We start from the raw sequence: 7,506 nt of genomic DNA, 5'->3' as shown, positions 1-7,506 counted from the left end.
GTCAGCTCTGTTGTGTCATCCAATCAATCAAAAAGCTCCAAATTAAATAAGTCCCTAATATATTGTTGCCGAATTTCCAATGATTTAATCTGATTTTATTCACAATTTTCGGCCAAATATCTAGGCATGAACCTAGACAACGTATCTGGACGCATTTTGAACATTTTCTGCCTTAAATCTCTCCATGGTTTTATCCTTAATGTCCTCCCCTTGATTTTCTCTTGATTTTCACGTTAATACTGCAGATTTTAATTCCTTAATTTCGGCCAACATATCTTCAGGGAATTGAGGAACGAATCTGGACTTGTTTTAAGCCTTATCTTGTTGCACACACTACATCATCCCTTGAAATTCTCCCAAGATTATCTCTAACATAATCTTTTTGATCATCCTTTGATTTTCACGTTGTCTTTGTGATCTTCTCTTGATAATTCACGGCAATTAAGGATTTATTCTCCAAAAATCCCTCTTTGACGTCCACAAAACTCTAAATCCAATGGGCTTCCTCCATTTGCTGAAAATCCAAATTAATCCATAAGATTCTTGGGCCTCCATGTGTCATCTTCAAGACATGTGGTCTCCTAGTGCCTCCATGACTCCTCAATTTTAGCCATTTTTCCAATCATACTTCCTGGTTGACTCAGGAGTCTTGCTTTGACAAAGTTTCCTTTTCTGAACAAGGTTTCCTGGTTGAAACAGGATTTCCTAGCTAGACCAGGAAAACTTCATTTCTTCTTTTCAGCTCAGTTCAGTTTCGTTTGCTCCATTGAACCTAAAAATAGAAACTTTTATTAAAATTACTAAAAATAGAAACTTCCTAAAAATAGAAACTTTCCTAAAGAAGAATTATTTATTTAAGGAAATAACTCAGTAAATATGAGGAAATAACAATTAAAACGTCGCATTAAAATGCTCCTATCACACTGTCCAATACTTTCCAGACTGTAATCAATGGGGTTTTGTGAATGGGAGTTTTAGTTTTAAAGGTGATCGCACCAGCCTGTCCCTCCCTCGTACTCTCTTTGGAGTGAAGGATGCTACAAAATTGCGAAAACCAGTGGTTATTAGAAAAGAAAGGATGAATGGTTCGGAGAAGAAGAGAAGTTCACGAGCTTTGGTACCGATTGATACAAATATTGAGTCTGAGGATGTTGAAGAGATTACACCATCTGATGGTATGAGTGAAATGCAAGCAGGAGACTCTGTATGTGTTGATGCACATCAAATACCAGATGCGGTTGTTTGTGTGACCCAGGAACAGAATAATGTGGCTAAGGATGTGCACGGGGAAGTTGAGAAACAAGTTGATGACATTGCTGATGTGGAAGGTGCGACTGTGGTGCCGGAACTTCACTATGCCAATAATGCCTTCAGACGACACACTTCAGACGACAGAATTCTTGTTTTCTGTTGTCTGAATTTTTAAAACTTCTTTAGACAACATATAAGTTAATTCTGTTGTTTGAATGGCATGAGAATCCATACTATTTTAGTTTTTTTCATCTTTTTTGTAAGTTGTAAAATTAGGACAACAGATAATTGTCGTCTGAAAAAAACTGATAAATTCTCATTAAAGGTTGAAAAGTTGGACAACATTTATATGTTCTCTGAGTAAACGGAAAAATAATGTCCCCTAGTCTGACCAAAAATAATTTTTTGGCACAACTAAACTTATCCGTCCTTAACCACTGCAAGTGGCCTAGTGGTTCTTGCCTAGTTGGGTGTGCTCCCCAACCTAGGTTCGAACCCCGAAGCTGTCAAAGTGGCCAGGCACTGTGCTGCAATGCACAGTTGGAGCATTTCACATGCGCCGAAGGGGTTTATATTGGGCCTAGGAAGCCTTAGGGTTCCCCTTGACAAAGTCAAAAAAAAAAAAATTATCCGTCCTTTTTGCCCTAAGTCCCCGTGTTTTTCCCACACTTGACTCAAATTTTCAAAAACTCAGCTTTCTTTCCATCGCGCCTTTCTCGACCTAGAGGTTCATTCCACAGAAACTCAGATCGATTCATTCATGTCTCAAAAACTAGGAGAGGTTCTTCTCCCCCAAAAGAGACAAAAGCTACAAACACACTTCCCGAGCTGGGTTTTGGACAGAGAAGAGTTTTCTCAACCTCTCTCCGAGCTTGTGGCTCTCGTCACTGTTGGTGGAGTTCTTCAATTTGAAGTAGGAACGAGCCCAAAGAATTCATTCACTGTTGTTCATGGGTAAGCCTCTTTCTTCGTCGATCTTAGGGTTTCGACTTTGGTTTGTTTTGGGTGTTAGGGTTTTCTTGGATATTGATTTGGGGGTTTAATTTGCAAAGGGTTTAGAAATAGAATTGGGAATGGTTTGTTCTTCAATTCGATTTGGGTGTTTTATGGGTATAAATTTTCATTAAAATTTGCTGAAAATTTGATTTGGGGATGGTTTGTTCTTTTAATTGAAGGGTTGTCAGCCGAATGAGTACAGCGTTGGGATTTTAGTTCGTGGGTATTGTAGAGCTGGGTTTAGAAGTGGAGGATTGAATGTTTTGGATTGTAGTGTTGTGCTTTGGTTTTGAGTTTTTGTAAAGAAGGCAAGACTGATGAGGCTGAGAAATTAGTGGAGGGGATGCGAGAGGAGGGTATGTTTCTGGATGTCATTACTTTCAATTCTCGGATATTGGCTCTTTGTAGTGCAGGAAAAATTCTTGAGGCCTCTAGAATATTTAGAGATATGCATATGGATCAGGCTTTGGGTAGATAAGGGAATGGAACCCAATATTTACTCATATAACATTGTGATAAATGGGCTATGCAAAAACGGCCGGATGCTCTATGATGCAAGAATTGTGATGGGTCTAATGGAAAGAAACAATATTTTGCCATATACGGTTTGCTTCTTATTTAGTTATGCACTAGAAAGTTTACCCGCGCGCTGCCGCGGGCTAAAGTTGTTACGTTAAGATTGAGAAAGTAAGGGTTCTCCTGCTCTCAATCAGCAGACATTGATGTAAATTCAAACAAAATTTATATAAAAGGGGCATTCATTCAGTGATAGAATATATTGTTTAGCCCTAGATCTAGGAGATGCATTTTGTATGCATCATATGTACAAACAAAAAAATAGTTGGTCTGATTTTGTCACAAAATACTGCCATGTAGGGAGCAAAAAAGATGTTCATGGCTTGATTCGCTGCTACTTGACATTGCTTAAAAGTATAAAAACCATTAGCTTTTCAAAAAATGGTTTTTGTCATTGCAGTTCAAAGAATGTCATGTAGTCAGCGGAAAGTAGATGACTGGCTTCACTGATCTTCTGTTGGCAGTCTTCAAAAGGAGTTGCAGTTTCTAATCCTGCTTGGCATGTGTGCTCTTGCCTTCTTCTTGTGTACTTGTATTTTGAAGCATTTAACAGTGGATGGCATGATTTGATCATGTGTGCTGTCGTCGTGAAATGAACTTTCTGCTATAGATGCAACAAAAATCTGATCATTCTTTATTTCTCGCATATTCCATAAGGTCCTGATCCATCATTGATAGTTTGATCAATTTTAGCTCCGATGAATGTACACACAAACATAGAATTTATGTGACACAAACTAAGTATAGCAAGTTAATCTATGCGTATAATAAATACTATTAAGTAAAAAATATTAATGTTAGTGACATACCACATTTGCTTCTTTGCTACGATGCTTGTCCAATATTATTTCCGTGTGAAGCAGCTTTCTCGACTCCTAGATTGTTGGACGTGCTTGCACCACAGTTGAAATTTATAGCAGATGTACATCTTTTCCGTTTGTGTTTACAACTTTGTTCTGAAGTATGAAGGTTAGATTGCACACAATCATAATTATCAACACTTTTATCTGCTTGCAACTGTAAACTTTCTTCTGCTTGTCCTCTGTTTAGGCATCAGAACTACAAACAAAAGAAGGAAACAAAAATTATTCAATCTTAAAAGACCGAATTTGAAACTTGAGGGAAAAAAAAAGGAAAACGTAAAATGAATCATTTCTTGTATATATAAATTGGAGTAGTGAACTGAGTTAACTGCAATACAACAGCAATTCTAAAAACACATTTTGATTACTGCAATTTCCATTATAATATAGTAAATTCCAGTTTGCAGAACTAATGAAAATTGAACCGAAAACTTTTAATTCACATTACCAGTTTTTAATAACCTGTTCTTGCCATGATTTGATCATGTGTGCTGTCGTCGTGAAATGAACTTTCTGCTAGATGCAAAAAAGTCTGATCATTCTTTATTTCTCGCATATTCCCCTCACTTGATAAACTTTCACTATAACTTGCAGAACGACATAAATCTGCTGAGATATGATCACCTTCTAAGAGCCTTCTTTTTTTTTTGTCATCCTCAGTTTAGGTGCCATAACTGTATTTCAAAAGCGAAGCTCAAATTAAATTGGAAAACATCAGAACATATTCTTCTTAAAAAAGGAATCAAGAAGAGCAGATCAGTTATATACAAATATAAATATGTAGTAAAGCCACTTACTTGCTAATTTAATTGAATGAATAGTAGCAGTAGCTGAAGTGAGAAAATATGCTCCTTTTTTGCTGTTCACCGATGATTGCTGAGGAAAACCAAAGTCACGCATACATAGTTAAGTTTAACATTTATCTGAACTAAAAATTTTGAAAAGTTAGATCATGCTGTGGCCATATAACATTACTCTTTAAATCTCTAAGGTTACTTTGGATTTCTTAAGAAAAAGATAATGGATGTATAGCTTTCCAATAAAACTTTCTTCATTTAGGGTTTACTGCTAATTTTAAAACATAGGGTTGAGAAGAATTTCAACTATCCATCAATTGACTGCTACAAATATTCTAAAGAGCGATAATCAGCCTTTCATTGCAGCTTTAGGCCAAAACACAGTCCAAAACTTTAGCCTCTTTCATCCTAACTTGAGGGTTAATAAGCTGAACCAAGCTTCTACACACACTTATCACATAGAAGAACCTAGAACTGATCTTATCCTAGAATTTCACAAAACTTAACTCTTAAGAGGCAGTCCAAATGTGTGTTTAAATTGAATTTGAAGTGTGTAGTTGAATAATTGAAACATAAGTCTTTACACTGAATATTCAGGGATGTGTATTTAATAACTCACTATGATCACATATAGCAACTCACCCAAATCCTAATTCTCTCAAACACCAAAAAAGCTCCTTCCTTTAGAAGATTAAAGATATAATATCATTATTAAATTCAATAACCAAATGTAACTAATCCACATTATTTGAAGATACATACCTGAATCTGAAATAGTCAGAGAATCTGACAACACACAGTTCCTCAAATCTGCAGAACGAAAAAGAAGTGTTCAGAAAAAAATTGCTTTTTCACTGATAACTGATATTGTTACTGATAACTGATATTGACACTGCCAAAACTGCATGGAAGATTTTGGAAAGAGAGCGCAAGGTACTGAGGATATACATGGATACAGTTGTGGAAAAGTAATTTCTGTTCTGTCCAGCATATTTGATTATTTCTATAAACACCGCTAGTTATTTATTAAAGTTTAATTGGCAAATGATTGAGACTACAAAGTTACAGTTATTAAGTGTATTATTGACACATACCAATTCCTTCAATTCTTATACAGACACCAATCAATGAAAGCCACTGATGCAAAAAAAGGAACGGAGACAGCACATACCTCAACTTCTCGGATAATAAAGAGCACATACCTGAATAAGTATAAGAAATTGAGACAGCACAAAGCAACAAACAGAGGAACAGCAGCAATATAATGAAGCCTACACTTTTTTGCATGAAATCTGTAAAGTCCACAGAAAACAACAACGAAATCCTGAAATTAATCATAGTTATGTATTCCATCACAACACCTATTTCTGAAATCTGTTTACACAGGTTAAAATTTAATCAAAATCAAAAGCACCCAATTGCATAACATAAAACTTTTATCAATACATTACCAAGCCTCTAAATCCTACCAAGTATCTAATCTCCAGACATAGCTTTTCATGAAATAAAAAAAATGCATATATGCAGCACTCATCAAATACATAAGACCACCTCGTACCAAAAGAACTTCTGCAAATAAAGATTACAGATTAGCCTCAATCTAAATGCGAAACAGATTCCAACTTCGCAGTGGCTAATCTAACCATTATCATACATTTACCATATAACAAAAATCGATAGCAAAAAAAAATTGATAAACAATATACATAAGAGCTTGTAACTCAAAAAGAAAAATATCAAATAACGAAAATAACATGTTTCTTTTGAGCTTCTGGGTGTGTGAAGGTACGGCTGCCAAACATATAGAAAAGCCAAAAATCACTGATTTCTAATGGATATAATATATACAATTAGTCAAACTATATACTGCACATAATTGCATTCAAATGATATTTCAGATACTCTCATTACCATTAATGCAATATCCTTACAGAGCAACCAAATGCCTATGCCTAACTTTAGTGAGGACTGCAATTTCTGCTTGAAACTCATTCAACCCCTTGGTACCCACTACCACAGATTCCATCCTTTTAACAGCGATTTTGGTCCCATCATGCAATTCACCTTTATAAACAACTCCAAATCGTCCTCTACTTAATATATATAATTCTCACTATCAAGTGCCACAAACCATTTGATACACTATAATACCAGAAATTCCACTAAAAAAAAAAAACAATAATATGCTAAATAATGTTCATAAGTAAATCAAACAAAAAAAACATTATAAGTTATTGAAATTGATTAGCAGCAAATCAGATTCCAAAATTGGAAAGTATCATAGATGCGGAAAAATTACCAAAAGCCAGCCTTTATACATTACCAAGCAACATATGCTTTCACTCTTTAACTTGTTGTCATGTTGTAGTATTCATATCATCAATAAAAGTGGACATCAACAATTACCCGGATTTAATCGATTCCCAAAGCCAGCCTTGAGTTGATATGTCTTATGAATTCTGCTTCCTGCGAACAAAAATAAGAAAAAGCTTAAAGCTTTTCCATTGTAGCTCACAGAAAAGGGTAATGACTAAACTGTAACACTCATTAAACTGCAAAAATGGGCAAGCATGCATACCTTTAATAAGGCTGTGCCTTAAATTGCAATGAAACAATAACTTATTCGATACTTGACGACCCAAATCAAACGAAGCAATAGGGCACCTGCCACAAATATTAAACGAAAAGGGCATCACTTTCTTGAACCCATAAACACACATTTCACTTCACCAAGTAATTGCACCTAATGGTTGGAAAAGTGGCTACAGATTGATCAGCAGAGCATGTAAATAACACACTATTACACAGTATTCAAACCCAGAAGCTAAGAACACGAAGGCTACCTCAACAAATAAAGAACAAATTCAACAAAAATTACATGCAACCAAAGACCAAAAAAGATTTCTATAAACTCTCCAAGGCGTTCTACTGGCCGAGAAATGGTATTATGGTATGGTTCCTGGTATTCAAATCAGGCATTCAACCACCAGAGAACAAAACATGTCTTGAGTACAATCAAAGAC

The 7,506-nt window shown here is 35.5% G+C and overlaps 1 long non-coding RNA gene across 3 annotated transcripts; it reads right to left on the bottom strand.

Annotated features, from left to right (window-relative positions):
• Positions 1-2,881: 2,881 nt before the first annotated feature.
• On the bottom strand, positions 2,882-7,149 carry LOC133729249 (uncharacterized). 3 transcript variants are annotated; one of them, XR_009856316.1, is made up of 8 exons: positions 7,062-7,149; positions 6,890-6,949; positions 5,686-5,775; positions 5,246-5,293; positions 4,484-4,562; positions 4,135-4,360; positions 3,633-3,882; positions 2,882-3,483 (listed from the first exon to the last, which is right to left on the bottom strand). It is a non-coding gene; the product is annotated as an uncharacterized LOC133729249 (long non-coding RNA). The 3 variants fall into 3 exon arrangements; XR_009856315.1 differs by having other exon boundaries at positions 4,484-5,293; XR_009856314.1 differs by having other exon boundaries at positions 4,484-5,775.
• Positions 7,150-7,506: the final 357 nt, after the last annotated feature.

Source organism: Rosa rugosa, chromosome 2 (assembly GCF_958449725.1).
Source record: "Rosa rugosa chromosome 2, drRosRugo1.1, whole genome shotgun sequence".
Classification (NCBI taxonomy): Eukaryota; Viridiplantae; Streptophyta; class Magnoliopsida; order Rosales; family Rosaceae; genus Rosa; species Rosa rugosa.
Note: the sequence above shows the minus strand (reverse complement) of the source record. Positions and strands in the feature narration are given on the sequence as shown.